General features: G+C 40.3%; 2 pseudogenes; both read right to left on the reverse strand.

Moving 5' to 3' along the window:
* Nucleotides 1-266: 266 nt before the first annotated feature.
* On the reverse strand, nucleotides 267-1,219 carry LOC114636694 (annotated as a pseudogene).
* Nucleotides 1,220-9,977: 8,758 nt separating this feature from the next.
* On the reverse strand, nucleotides 9,978-10,457 carry LOC114636691 (annotated as a pseudogene).
* Nucleotides 10,458-12,793: the final 2,336 nt, after the last annotated feature.

Consider the following 12,793-nt stretch of genomic DNA (forward strand, 5'->3'; position numbering starts at 1 on the left):
GGTCCTCTGTCTTAGTTGGTGATACCACTAGAAACGCTGGCAGGAGCAGGAACAAAATCAGTCAGTACAAACTCAAGGGGTTTAGAGGAGCCTGGCAGTGTACTGGGATTTAACTGCATGTTAGAGGAACCTGGCAGTGTACTGGGATTTAACTGCATGCCAAGCACGCAAGGCTTGAAGTTCTGCACTCTTCTTGTTCAAGGTTTTGGCCACTTTGAAGGACAATCATCATCTCCTCCAATCTTCTTTTGAGTTCAAACCATCACTTACCAATCCATAGGGAGCCCCAGCAGGTCACACTGACATCCCATGGCCACATGGCTATTGTCTCAATGCGAGCTTGGCTAGAGGCCCATGCCAAGTGGCAATCACTGAAATGACTGCCACTGAGACTCTCGAGACCTTCTGTTACGGCACAGTACAGGCTCGTCTGAGCTCGCTGTTGAGGGATCTTGATGAAAAAGAAGAAAAGCTGCCAAATCTGTCTCATAAAAAAAGAGTGTCAAATCAATTCAGAATAGATTGTGCCAAGGTGAACAGAATACGTTGTCACTCTAGAGCCTTTAGGCCTCCTGGCCAGCTCCTTAGTGAAGAGAATGTTAGCTGGTTTCCTGTGGCAGTAAGAGACCTGCACTGTAGAATTTCTGACCCTGCAGGCTATGGAAATGGATCCTTCCCAGATGGAGTGACAAAAATGACAAGTTGACTACTCTTGATGGGCTGATTCCCTCAGCTTTTCTAGCAGCAAATGGGTCAAAAGGTAGTAACTCAGGTGGTTGACTCCAATGTACATCTCAAAACCATCTGCAGTCTTAGAGTGAGGGCAGGCACATCATCACGGCTGCATTGTTGATTAGAATGTGCAGATGCTTCTCCTCAGCTAAGAAGTATTTTGCAAAAGCTTGAATGGACTTGGTACAAGCTAGGTCCAGTTTCCATACCAGGACCTGACTGTTTCCTTTGGTGGCTTGGATCTCATTAGACACCAGTTCCCCCTTTTGCACATCCCAGCAAGCTAAATCACAGGGCTCCTCTTTGGGCCAGGTCTTTAGCTGTCTCCTTCCCAGTGCCTGTGCTAGCACCAGTGACTATGGCTACCTTCCCAGGAAGCTGGACATTAATTAGATGTGCACACCCCTCTGGACCGCATTTTCCTGATTTTGGGTGCGGCCAAGAACAGGATGAAGGGAAGAGAGTGCAGTAGCAGGAACCCAACCATCTCAGCACCACTGAAGCGTAGTGCAAGTTGAAACCTACGCAATGCCACAGGCTCCTGGATTTTTTTTGAATAAAAGAACCATTTTAAAGATTTATTTTATGTATATAAATGTTTTGTCTATGTGTGTATCTGTGCCCTGTGTGTGTATGGTGCCCTCAGAGGCCAGAAGAGGACATCAAGCTCTATGAAACTATAGAGTTACAGACAGTGAACTACCATATATGTGCTGGGAATTGAACCCAGGTCCTCTAGGATAGCAGCTAGTGTTCTAAACTCTGAGCCGTCTCCCTCGCAACCCTGTGCACAAGAACACCAGAACTTTTTGCCTAATGATGCCTACTCATGATGTGAAGTCATTTTAAGGTTGATGCCTTAACTGACCATTTTCTTTGTGGTAATGTGTGGTCTTTCGTTCAGTTTAAGAATATCTTTTTATAATTTCCTGTATTATCCCCTAAACCTGGTTGGGTTGACTGTCATTGTGTTCCAAAACTGTCTTTAGTACGGATTGTGAGGTAGAGGTCAGGATTCAACAGGCTTCTTTTCTTTGTATGTGGGCCTGGCTGCCACCCCCTTTGTTAGATGGCTCCATCTTCCTCAGCTTCCTTTAGTGCTCTGCAAACTGCTTTTGTCATCAGTCATTGTCTATATCAACTTTTTGTCGCCATGACAAATACCCGAGAGAACAACTGAAGAGGAAAGGCGCCTGTCTACTCATCTCCTTTAAAGATCTCCAAGGGCAGGAGGCTCCACTGTTTTAGGCCCACAACAAGGCACAAACTCCACAAGGACGGGTGTGATAGATAAGGGCTGTTTACGATATGGCATCCAGGAAGCAAAGAGGGGAACAGAAAGAGCCAGGCTCAAAATGCCACTCCTACCCCAGTTTTGAATTGGTGGTCAGAGTTGTCAAAGAGACTCCCCAAATACTGTAAGCAATTGCTGTAGCCCTTGGTTTCTTACCAAGAGGTGGAAAGCATGTCCCTATTGCCAAAGACACCATGCATTTCAGATACAGGAGCCAGAAGACTGACCTGAGGAACTGACTTGAATGCTTCCTTCCTGAGGACTAATTTTCATAGTTGGTAACTAAAAGGCACCATACAAGCTTCCAAAGGATGGAAGCAACTGATAGTCCAGGATGGGTTTTTTTTTTGTTTTTGTTTGTTTGATTGTTTGTTTGTTTGTTGAGACAGGGTTTCTCTGTGTAGCCCTGGCTGTCCTGGAACTCACTCTGTAGACCAGGCTGGCCTTGAACTCAGAAATACGCCTGCCTCCGCCTCCCAAGTGCTGGGATTAAAGGCGTGCACCACCACTGCCCAGCGTCCAGGATGTTTGATGTGATACATACATGAAGTCTCATTACCGAGGCTGACTAACCACAACCTGAACAAGGACAACGCCAATAGACTTGTAACATGGAAGAGGAAAGCTCACATAGCCTCAGTCCTACACAAAGAACTATAAGCAACTAAGGAATGACATGAGCAGGAGAAATAGTCTTCCTTAGGGAACAGCACACTAACTGTTTATCTAATATCAAATGGTCAGCCCTGAAATCATGTACAAACAAGCAATATTATATAGACTGAGTAGCTTATATTTTGAAGTGTGTGTGTGTGCATGTGTGTTTGAACAACTACAGAAAAAGAGGCCATAATTTGAGAGATAGCAAGGAGTACATGAGAGGTGTCAGAAGGAGAAAAGGGAAAGGGAAAATGTTTTAATTACGTTATAATTCCAAAAAACAAAAAATATTTACAAAAACCGCAATAATTTACTTCCTCCAGCTAGGCCCCACCTTTTAAAGTTTCTACTGCCTCGAGCGGGAGGGACCAAGTCTCCAACACATTAATTAGCCCTTGGGGTCATTTCAGCTTCAAACCTTACTGAGAGGATTCTTCCTAATGGGACTAGCCTGAGCCTTTGAATTTCTGCTCATCTTTGGAGAGGCCCACGTTCCCTTTCTTTCTCTAGAATGAGCTTTGAGTTCTGGTTCAACACATCCTTCTGTATTTCATCCAAGTCCTAAACGTTTTTTTTGGCTACTATACTTATATCTTTTAGGAACTATCTGTACAGTTAAACACATACAAACACAAACATAATTCCAGTATTTCTTACTAACTTGCATCTGTGGTTCAGATGAATGCAGGGAGAATCCACATATTTCTGATAACTAGGTTTCCAACCCACAAGTCATCTGTCTCCTCGGTATTTTGGTTCATCAGTTTCCTCCCAGAAACTTTTGTAGTTGCAGACATTTTTGTGTAATTCTTGGTCATCTGTGATTAGGAGGAATGACAGTTAATTTTATCATTTTGACTAGATTTAAAATCACCATGGAAACAGATCACTGGATATTCTTGAGAGTGTTTCCAGAAAGGTTTAAACTAGGGAAGGAAGACCCAGCCTGAATAGGTCCTGGACTACGTGAAAAGGAGACAGAGAAGCAGCGTCCATCTCCTTCTGCTTCCTGATGATGGAAGCAATGCGACCAGCCATTTATGCCTCTGCCACCAAACCTTTCTGACCATGGTAGACTATATCCCTCTTAAAAGTGCAGGACAAAATAAATCCTCCCTGGAGGTGTATTTGCCAGGTATTTTTCACAACAATAAAGAAATTAACTGATACAGAAGGTTAACATTTTATGTTATTTTAAATGGAATTTCTGCCTTTTTCCAGTTTCTTACTGGTACACTGAAATATAATCATTGATATAATGATTTCAGCTTTGAATCCAGAAACATTGCTGAAACAGTTAATCATCCTAATTAGTGAGCCTTTGCTGTCTTTTTAAAGTTCTACATATACAATCATACTGAAGTGACTTCTCCTAACTCCGTCTTGTATCTGCTTAGACACTTTTCAGCTCTCTATGCCCCCAGCAGCCATCTCTGCCTTGGAACACATTTGACATGGCCCAGATGTATTAGCCAAAATAATGTTATACAAACCAAACATAAGCTAAAATAAATAAAAAGGATATGACACAATTGTCATGCTGCATCTGAAATAACTGTTATGTTTCGCCAAAACAAATGTAGCAGTAACTGTGATCTTCGCCTAAAGTGAATGGAACTGTGGGTTTTAACTTTTAAAATGTTGTACCCCTAAGCTTTGGCACCTAGAGTCTGAGGCACTATCTCACTGTTGGCTATCAGCCAAAGGAAAAGGATGCACTCTAACTTGACCTTGTGTGAGTGATGGTCTGCAGCATTCTCACCTATACTATTCTCCCCTTAAAAGCATAGATTGCTTATTTTTATCAACTGATTGGATGTAGTTACAATAAATACTTGTATCTTGTTTTGAGTTTCAATGGAAAACTTTCGATATCCTACAATTAATAGGATTTCTTTAGAGAGATTCATTGGAGCACACTTGTCCCAATTGGCTAAAAACATCTAAAACCATGAACATGTGTTCACTCTTCTTCTGTGTTAATGGTCAGTGATTTTTCTCCTTTAATTTGGTGTTCTACTTTGTGTTGTTCCAAAAATAGATCTTGTCACTTGAAGAAGTAGTTAGTTGGCGAGATAAATACAGGAACCACTTTTCTAGAGTGGGTGACTCACAGGCTCAGAGAAGGCACCATTTTGAAAATAGCATTATTCTCCAGAAGACAGGGGTGCTGGCGTCACTCACTATTGTTGTGTCCCAACCTGTCTGGCTCATTAAGCCTGTTAGTATTAGTTTTATGAAATCAGGAGCTTCCGAATCTGGGGCACATATTCCTGTCATTATATCTATGCGGTAGATTGTTTCTTTTCTTAATATATAGCGCTTCTTAGTCTCTTTCACTATTCTAGCTTAACAATGTGTATTCCAGGTGCTTTCCAGGTCCATTTGCTTATGTCGTCTTCTGTCCTTTCACTTTCCATCTGTGTGGGTCTTTGCTTGTGAGGTGTGTTTCCTGCTGACAAAAGCCAGTTGCTCCAGTTTTTAATTTAGCTAGTCTGCATGTTTTTAAACTGAAGGAGATCTACGATCATTTACAGTTAGGATTGCCACTGTGCATCATGATTCCTGAAATCTTGTCAGATTATTTTCCTGGTTGAGACAAGCACTGTTTGTAGCTTTGTTTGTTTCTCTGATCCCTTGTTCAGTGAAGGAGTGTCATGGATTAAGAAGAGAACATGTTTGGTTCCTTCCTAATTCTTTCTTGTTTCCAGTCATTCTTCTCATCATACTTCTTTCCAGCCCTTTAATGTTTGCCACTGTCTTTCTTCCCCACTTCTGTGTAGAATTGTTTAAGTATCTTCCACAGCGCAGGCTACTGGTCATGAATTACTTTAGTTTGTGCTTATCTTGAAAGTTTTTTCCCCTGTGTCCTTTTATTTCTTAGCATATTTGTATTCTCATTTTTAGATTTGTCTTTCAGAAACAAAAATGTGTAGTTGATTGACTTTATTTTTAATCCACCAGCTTATTTGTCTTTTAATTTGGCATTTCAGGTATTACACTTAATTTTGATGTTGAAAATTGGCTAGCTTTTCTATCTTCCTCATCCTGTAGGATCTCACTTATTTTTATTTCTTTATTGCTTTGTTTATTTTGAAGACTATAGAAAGAGAATTTCAGAATTTTGAGATAAAATTTACATCCTAGAATAGAGTTAGTAAAAACTCACAGGTTGGTCCTAAAGAGATGGCTCTGAGATGAAGAGCATGTGTTGCTCTGATGGAGGAGCAGGTTTCCCAGTACACACATGAAAATTCACAGGACATATGACACCTTCTTCTGACCAAGCATGCATGTACTGCACACATATACATACATGCAGGCAAAACATTCAAAACATAAAATTAAGTAATTAAATCTATTTTTTAAAAAAGCCCAGGTGTCCATGGATCACATTAATTCCACCGCATAGAGGGGTCACTTGGCACACTAAACACATGGTTGCTTGATGTGTGTTGACAGAAACTAGAGATAGAGTTTACACAAGGAAACCACAAACCCCGTATACACTTGAGAATAGCTGGACGTCCTAAACCAGCATACGCATGGAATAGAAAAATAGAGCCAAATAACAAAGCAGTTTCCCTGGGCTGAGCTGAGACTGGTGCACAATAGATATCGGATGGTAGGGAAACAAACAAAGGCAAACCCTTTATCTCTCTCTTATTTTCTGAAGTAGAAGACAAAGTCAGGTCCTGCTTCCCTGGAGGAAGAGTGAGATGAAAGAGGAGAGAAGAGGGAAGAAGACTGTGGTGTCCTTTCCCTACTAGGAAAAACCACAATGATTTCACTTCCCATAGGAACATTGAAGAGAAACCGGTGGACAGTGGTTCCTATGAGGCAATACTTGTGCCACATATGTGACTGGCCCTTTAACTATAACTTCTCACAAAACTTCCATCGAAGCCCAGTAAATCAGGCTCACTTGAAATGAGGTTCAAAAGTGCAAGTTCAGTGACCCGAGCTGTTGTTTGTAAGAGAGCACTCAACTTTGACCCAGAGTCCACATCCTTATTTCACGACACACTCCCTCTATATGGCTCACCCCAAAACCTGCAACTCCACCACCCCTCAGCAACCTCCTGTCTTCATATGTGTTTTGTCCTAGCTGTGTGGGGTTTATTTTATTTCCTTAGAGGTCAATTCCTCTTCTAATTCCTGGAGATAATATCTTATAATCTCCTTCTTCCTAAAATAAATAAGTAAGCAAAGAGTCTGGGTCATCCAAGCTGAGAGGTGGTGAATGGTATGGCTCAGGGTGGGAGTCTCAGTTTCTTTTGGTAAGACAAGACACTTAGCTGATTGTTGACGTCTCCACTGACTATGGAGTTAAGCACTCTCCCTGCTGGTGCTCCACTCAAACCTGGGAAAATGGAGATCAGAGACAAGAAGTCTGGTAGGACCAGAGACCATATCACCCAACTAGAAGGTGAATCAGCTTCTTAGAGCTGTGGTCAGAGGTCACCAGAAATTTGGTGTCTAAAAAAAATTATTACTTCATAGCTCTGAAAGCAAACAGTTTGGAATAAAGCCATCGATCAACAGGGCCTTCCATCTCCCGGTGGATGCTGGCAGTCTTTGGCCCATCTCATCTTATAAACACCCCCCCCCATCTCTGTCTATATCCCCACAACATTCTTTTCTGTATGTGTCTTCTCTCCCTTTCCTATATAAACACCAACCATATTGGATCAGAGCTATCCTACCCAAGCATGACTCAACTTGATTATAACTGAATGACCCAAATTCTAGCTAGGTCACATTCACCAGGAATAGGGCTATATTTTACACAGATTCAAGATGCAACTTAACCCACACTCAAGGCCTCCTCAGACATGCAGAAGTAGCTGAGTTACCAGAGTCTTCAATGTGCTGCCAAGAGTTAAAAGTGCCAATTAGTGTATGTTTAATACACCGGGATTAGAATGAAGGCAGGATTTAGCTGTAGTCAAGAGGTCCCTGGTTCAAAGTCATATCCACCTTCTTTACTTTAAGGTTTTGTTTTGTTCTTGTTCTTCCACAAAAGAAGGCTGTAAAAGTAAGGATAAACTCAGGGAGTAACAGTGAATTATCAGCAAAGATGAAATTAAAGTGTAAAGTTACCATTGAAGGTCATCTATAATGTGAGTTCTGGAATTTTAGTTTCTTTTAAAACCACAGAAATATTACAAGAATATATTTTTGTTTTAATCCCAGGTGTGGGGATATGGGGCTGACTATGAAACCAGGGATGGGGGATGGAGAAGGTATAAAGAGTCAGAGAAAGAAAAACCCACAAAGTAGCAAAGACCAATTACAAGTGGCACCTCAACATGGGGCATGAAATTAAGGATAAAAACAGGAAGTCTGATTTCAAATGCTTCAGAGGAAACCACAAAGATGAAGGAATGTTTATTTTTTTCAAGACACAAAAAGAAAAATTTATTGCAGCTGCTATTGCTGGGATTTCCACCACCACCACAACCACCCTGCTTTGATTCCAGAGGGGATTTTCTGATTTTTCTTTTTTTCCCCCCTATATTCTGTTTCAGAAAAGGTTGGAAGAATGGCTGAGAAGTTGGAAAAACTGTAGGTGGAAATGGAGGAGCCTGAATAACAAAAACAAAAAAATGGCTGAAATGGGAAAACAAAAAGGTTTGTTTGCTCTGCTCTCTCATTTCTGAAATGGTTGCAGAGTTGGCTGTGCAACTGAAAAGGCTGTGGGTGGAAGAGCACTAGAAAGAGAGAACAAAAAGGTTCAGTCTCAATGACTGAGCAAGAAAGCAGCAGCTTTCCTGTAGGAAGAAAGAGGGAAAGAAACTGTGCCAGAGGGTGGTAGAGTCTGGGAAAATCTGAAAAATAGGATGGCAATCTGATGAAACAGCGCACTAGAAAGAAAGGGTTCATCTCCGACCAACTGCACCACCAGGGCTGGAGGAAGGGTGGCTCAGGGTTACAAGATCACCCTCAGCTTTCCCAGCGCTTATACAGCATATGTCTGCTAAACGTGTGGGGAAAGGTTATGACAAGGTAGGGTGTCATCCTAAAGAAATGATAGATCTAAGACATTTTAAAGAAGCCATGATTTCATATAGGATGCATTCACCTTATGTGAAACAAATTAAAATAAATACCTGGACTACTCAAAACAGAATTATTCCCCAAGACTGGAAAAGATTGGTGACAGCGTTACCACAGTCTGGTCCACAGTTGCAATGGTTAGCGTGGTGGAGAGACAAAGCCACGAATATTGAACAGCAAAATAGAGTAAGGGGGAATTAATATAGTAAAAGACCAGTTGCTGGGAGAAAGTCAGTACTCTGATATACAGGAACAGATTAAATCTGATGACGTGACTGTAGAACAATGTCACATAGCGGTTTTAAGAGCTTGGGACAAAGTGGAGGATCCTGGGAAGAAGTCTACCTCATTTACAAAGATTATACAAGGTTCCAGAGAAGCCTTCACTGATTTTTTTCTTTTTACAAAGATTAATCTCAGCTAAAACCTCAACATAAATTCTTATTAATCTAAAATAAAAACTCATTGACAACTGTCCTTCATTAGGGTGAGCCAAACACTGTCTTGTAAATGAAGACTTTAATTTAAAAAAAAATGTTGTCTATTAAAATGTACAAAATGAGCCTGTAAAAGCAAAACTGATGATTCCTATGACAGAGTATATTTTCCCTTTATAGGTAAAAAAAAATCCACATGTATGAACTAAATTTTAGAGCCATTTTCTTTAATTCTAGAAATCTAATAATCTAAACCCTTATATATTTTTAATATTTGTGAACCTGCTTTTCCATATTCTTTTTCTTTCTGTTTATATCTTTAAATTTTTATCCCCAGAGATTCAAATATGTTTTTCTAAATAAAAATAAGACTTGTATTTTTAATGACATTTAATGCATAAACATCAAGAATTCTACCAAGAATATAAATTATACCAGAGTGCACCACACTGTAATTTACAGGAAGAATGTCTGAGGAAGAAAATAAACTGGGCTTTTTTACTATCCCCTTGCAAGAACAGGATAGGGAAAGGTTTGCTTTCACAGCACCTACGTATAAAAATGCTCAACCTGTTAAAAGTTATCAGTGGAAAGATCTCCCACGAGGAAATGTTAAACGGTCCAACTTTATATCAATATTTTGTGCAACAACTGCTAAAAATAATTCATAGGAAATTTTCTCAATCTCTTATCATTACATGGATTATATTTGTTTTTTTTTTAACTGTTAAGATTACAGTTTAATGGTTTGGTTTTTTTTTTTTCTACAGTTTAGCAGGACAGCAGATGAGTTTGAGACTCAGATCACACAGGGAATGTTTACTGGGCAATCCCAATCACACCACAAGCCAAGTGGCTCCCAGCATTTCCAGTCTTTGTACTTTCTTCATTTCCACCTTTGCCCAAGTCGTCTTGTTTCTCATGAACCACCATTGTACGGCCAATGATGGAATGCTCTCCTGAGAGTGAGATTACACTATCTTCAATGGACACATTGGCCACACCGTCCTTTCCAGCAGTCACATTGCCGAGGTCTCCAACATGCCTCTCTTCATCCGCTGGACCGCCATGTTTCTTAGAGTGAGGATTAAAATGAGGTCCTGCACTGGCACAGCCTTGTGTATTATTCCCATACTGATGGACGTGGAACCCATGCTCGCCTTCAGTTAATCCTGTAATTTCTCCTGACACCACAATGGGTTCACCGCTTGCCTTCTGCTCGAAGCAGATGATGCCTTTCTCCGGTCACCCTTCAGCACACACATGGCTTTCATCACCACGCTTCCCTGGGAGACGCGCAGCGACCTCGGGACCTGGGAGAGCAAGAAAAGAAGACGACGAAGGAAGCCGCCGCAGGAAACGAAGGTGCAAACCCATGGATTATATTTGTAACCACAGGTTTTTCCACCTATGCACAAGTTCCCCAAAATAATGACTCTATGACTTATTATTTCTGGATAAATGCATAGGCCAAAAACGTTAGCTTGTTCCCTGACTAGCTCGTAACTTAATTACCCATTTAATCTATTCTATGTCTCACTATGTGGTTGATTTTGATTACCTCTCCTAGGCTTCATGCAACTGTCTCCTTCAGTATTGGGGTGAATCGGTCCTGTACTGAGTCTATCCCAGAACCTCTCTCTGTACCGAATTTCCACTTCCCTATTTCCTAAGTTAATGGGGCAACAGCATTTTATTGACAGACAACACTTCCATACATTGCACAAGATATTCTTTCTATGTATATTTTGTTTGTTGATTCTGACACACATATTTTAGAGAAAATATTTAAGGAGACAAAGAATTCTGCCATGCTGGGGGTTACAGATTGCTCCTGAAAAACTACAGAGAGAAGATTATATTTGGGTTATAAAATAAGTCAACACAAAATTCAATCACAAAGGGTATAAATCAGAGATCATTTGAAATCTCTTATTCATTTTCAAAAATTAATGGGTTATATTAATTGGCTACAGCCTACCACTGGACTAACTACTCATGAGTTAAATAATTTCTTTTTCAAACAATATAAGGAATTTCAAACTTAAACAGTCCAAGATGTCCATTCTCATTCAAACTACCTCACCCAGCAATCTTGATATCAGATAAAAGACACAGACAAAATGTATTGTTGGAAATAGTCTTACTTCCTAGAATTAAAATGAACAATTCTCTGGGAAAATACTACTGTAAGGAGAATCTCTTATAAGTATCACCTGTCCAAAAAAGGCCTATGGTCAATGAGCTGAGGCAAGAAATTGGAGGTGGGACACTGGCAGCCAAGAGAGAGGATTCTGGGAAATAATGAGAGGCCCAGGAGATTCACCTTGGAAGATGTGACAAGATGGACCCATGGTACCTGAACACAGGTAACCAGCCATGTGACAGAATGTAGATTAGAATATATGGGATATTTTAAGTTTTGATCTAGTAATAGCTGAGCTTAACTATATGGCCAAGGTATTTCTAAATATATTTTGAGTGTTAGTCTAATTTCTGGCAGCACAGGGCTGGGAGGAAAAAACAGACCAAATGTCTACATACTACAATTCTAAATTTCTATGCACAGGCACCAAACAATAAAGGGAGAAATAGGCAAGTGTATAATCCTGAGATTTTTAATACAGTTCAATAACCAAAAGATAAACAAACGATAATATATAAAAGGCACATATAACATGATCAATAACAATCTCTGACTGTAGAACAAAATTAAACAACAAACTCTTCTATAAAACCTTCATCATGGGAAATTCCAAAGTCTTTTAGGTGATCTCATAGATGGAAAAGAAACCCATAAAGAAAACCAGAAAGTATTTTAAACTCCAGCTCTTTTTCATATGGAGAAATGGACAGCACAGTTTGTCACTGACAGAAGCTAGCTGTTTCATTTGAGCAAGACAGCCAGTCGTCCACTAAAAGCCAATTCACTGAATGGCCAGGTAACCAAATGCCAAATATGTAGAAAGTTAAGCCCTCTGAACAGCAATGTACTGAACAGACAATTTGAATTACTGAGGTTTTGTTTAATGTATTCCATTTTTTATTCCATTCCTTGAGCTCATGTGAAATTGTTGAGATCAAACTAGAGCTGCTTCTGTTAATGATCACAATAGACTGCTAAGACCACAACCTTGCACAAATGCCAAGCAACCTTACAGGGAGAAAGGACTTCTACAAGGATGCCCGCCCTGCAAGTGCCTGCCCAGGGCTGGACTGACAACACCTTTGTTACTGACCCGTATGGCCAAGGACTATCATTTCAAAACAATTCAGCAACCTTGCTCATTTTAGCATGCCGGCACTCGGGATGCAGAGGCTAGTGGATCTCTGTGAGTTTGAGAAGCCAGGGCTGGTTACACTGAGAAACCCTACCTCGAAAAAAAAAGAAAAAAAATAACAAAATCCTTTCCCTTCCCTGAACACAACCGTTGTTTGTCATGGTACCATAACCCAAACTACAACCTTTGTCATCTAGAGTAAAAAATTTTAACATAGAGATTATAAGGGCTGGCGTAGAAGCAAAAATAGTCAAAAGGGTAATGAATGGGCAGCAGTTTTTTCCATAACTTTAACAACTGGCCATTCAGCAAGTTTGATGGTGTAAGCT

This window comes from Grammomys surdaster, unplaced genomic scaffold, assembly GCF_004785775.1.
Source record: "Grammomys surdaster isolate TR1022 unplaced genomic scaffold, NIH_TR_1.0 124820, whole genome shotgun sequence".
In the NCBI taxonomy this organism is placed as follows: domain Eukaryota; kingdom Metazoa; phylum Chordata; class Mammalia; order Rodentia; family Muridae; genus Grammomys; species Grammomys surdaster.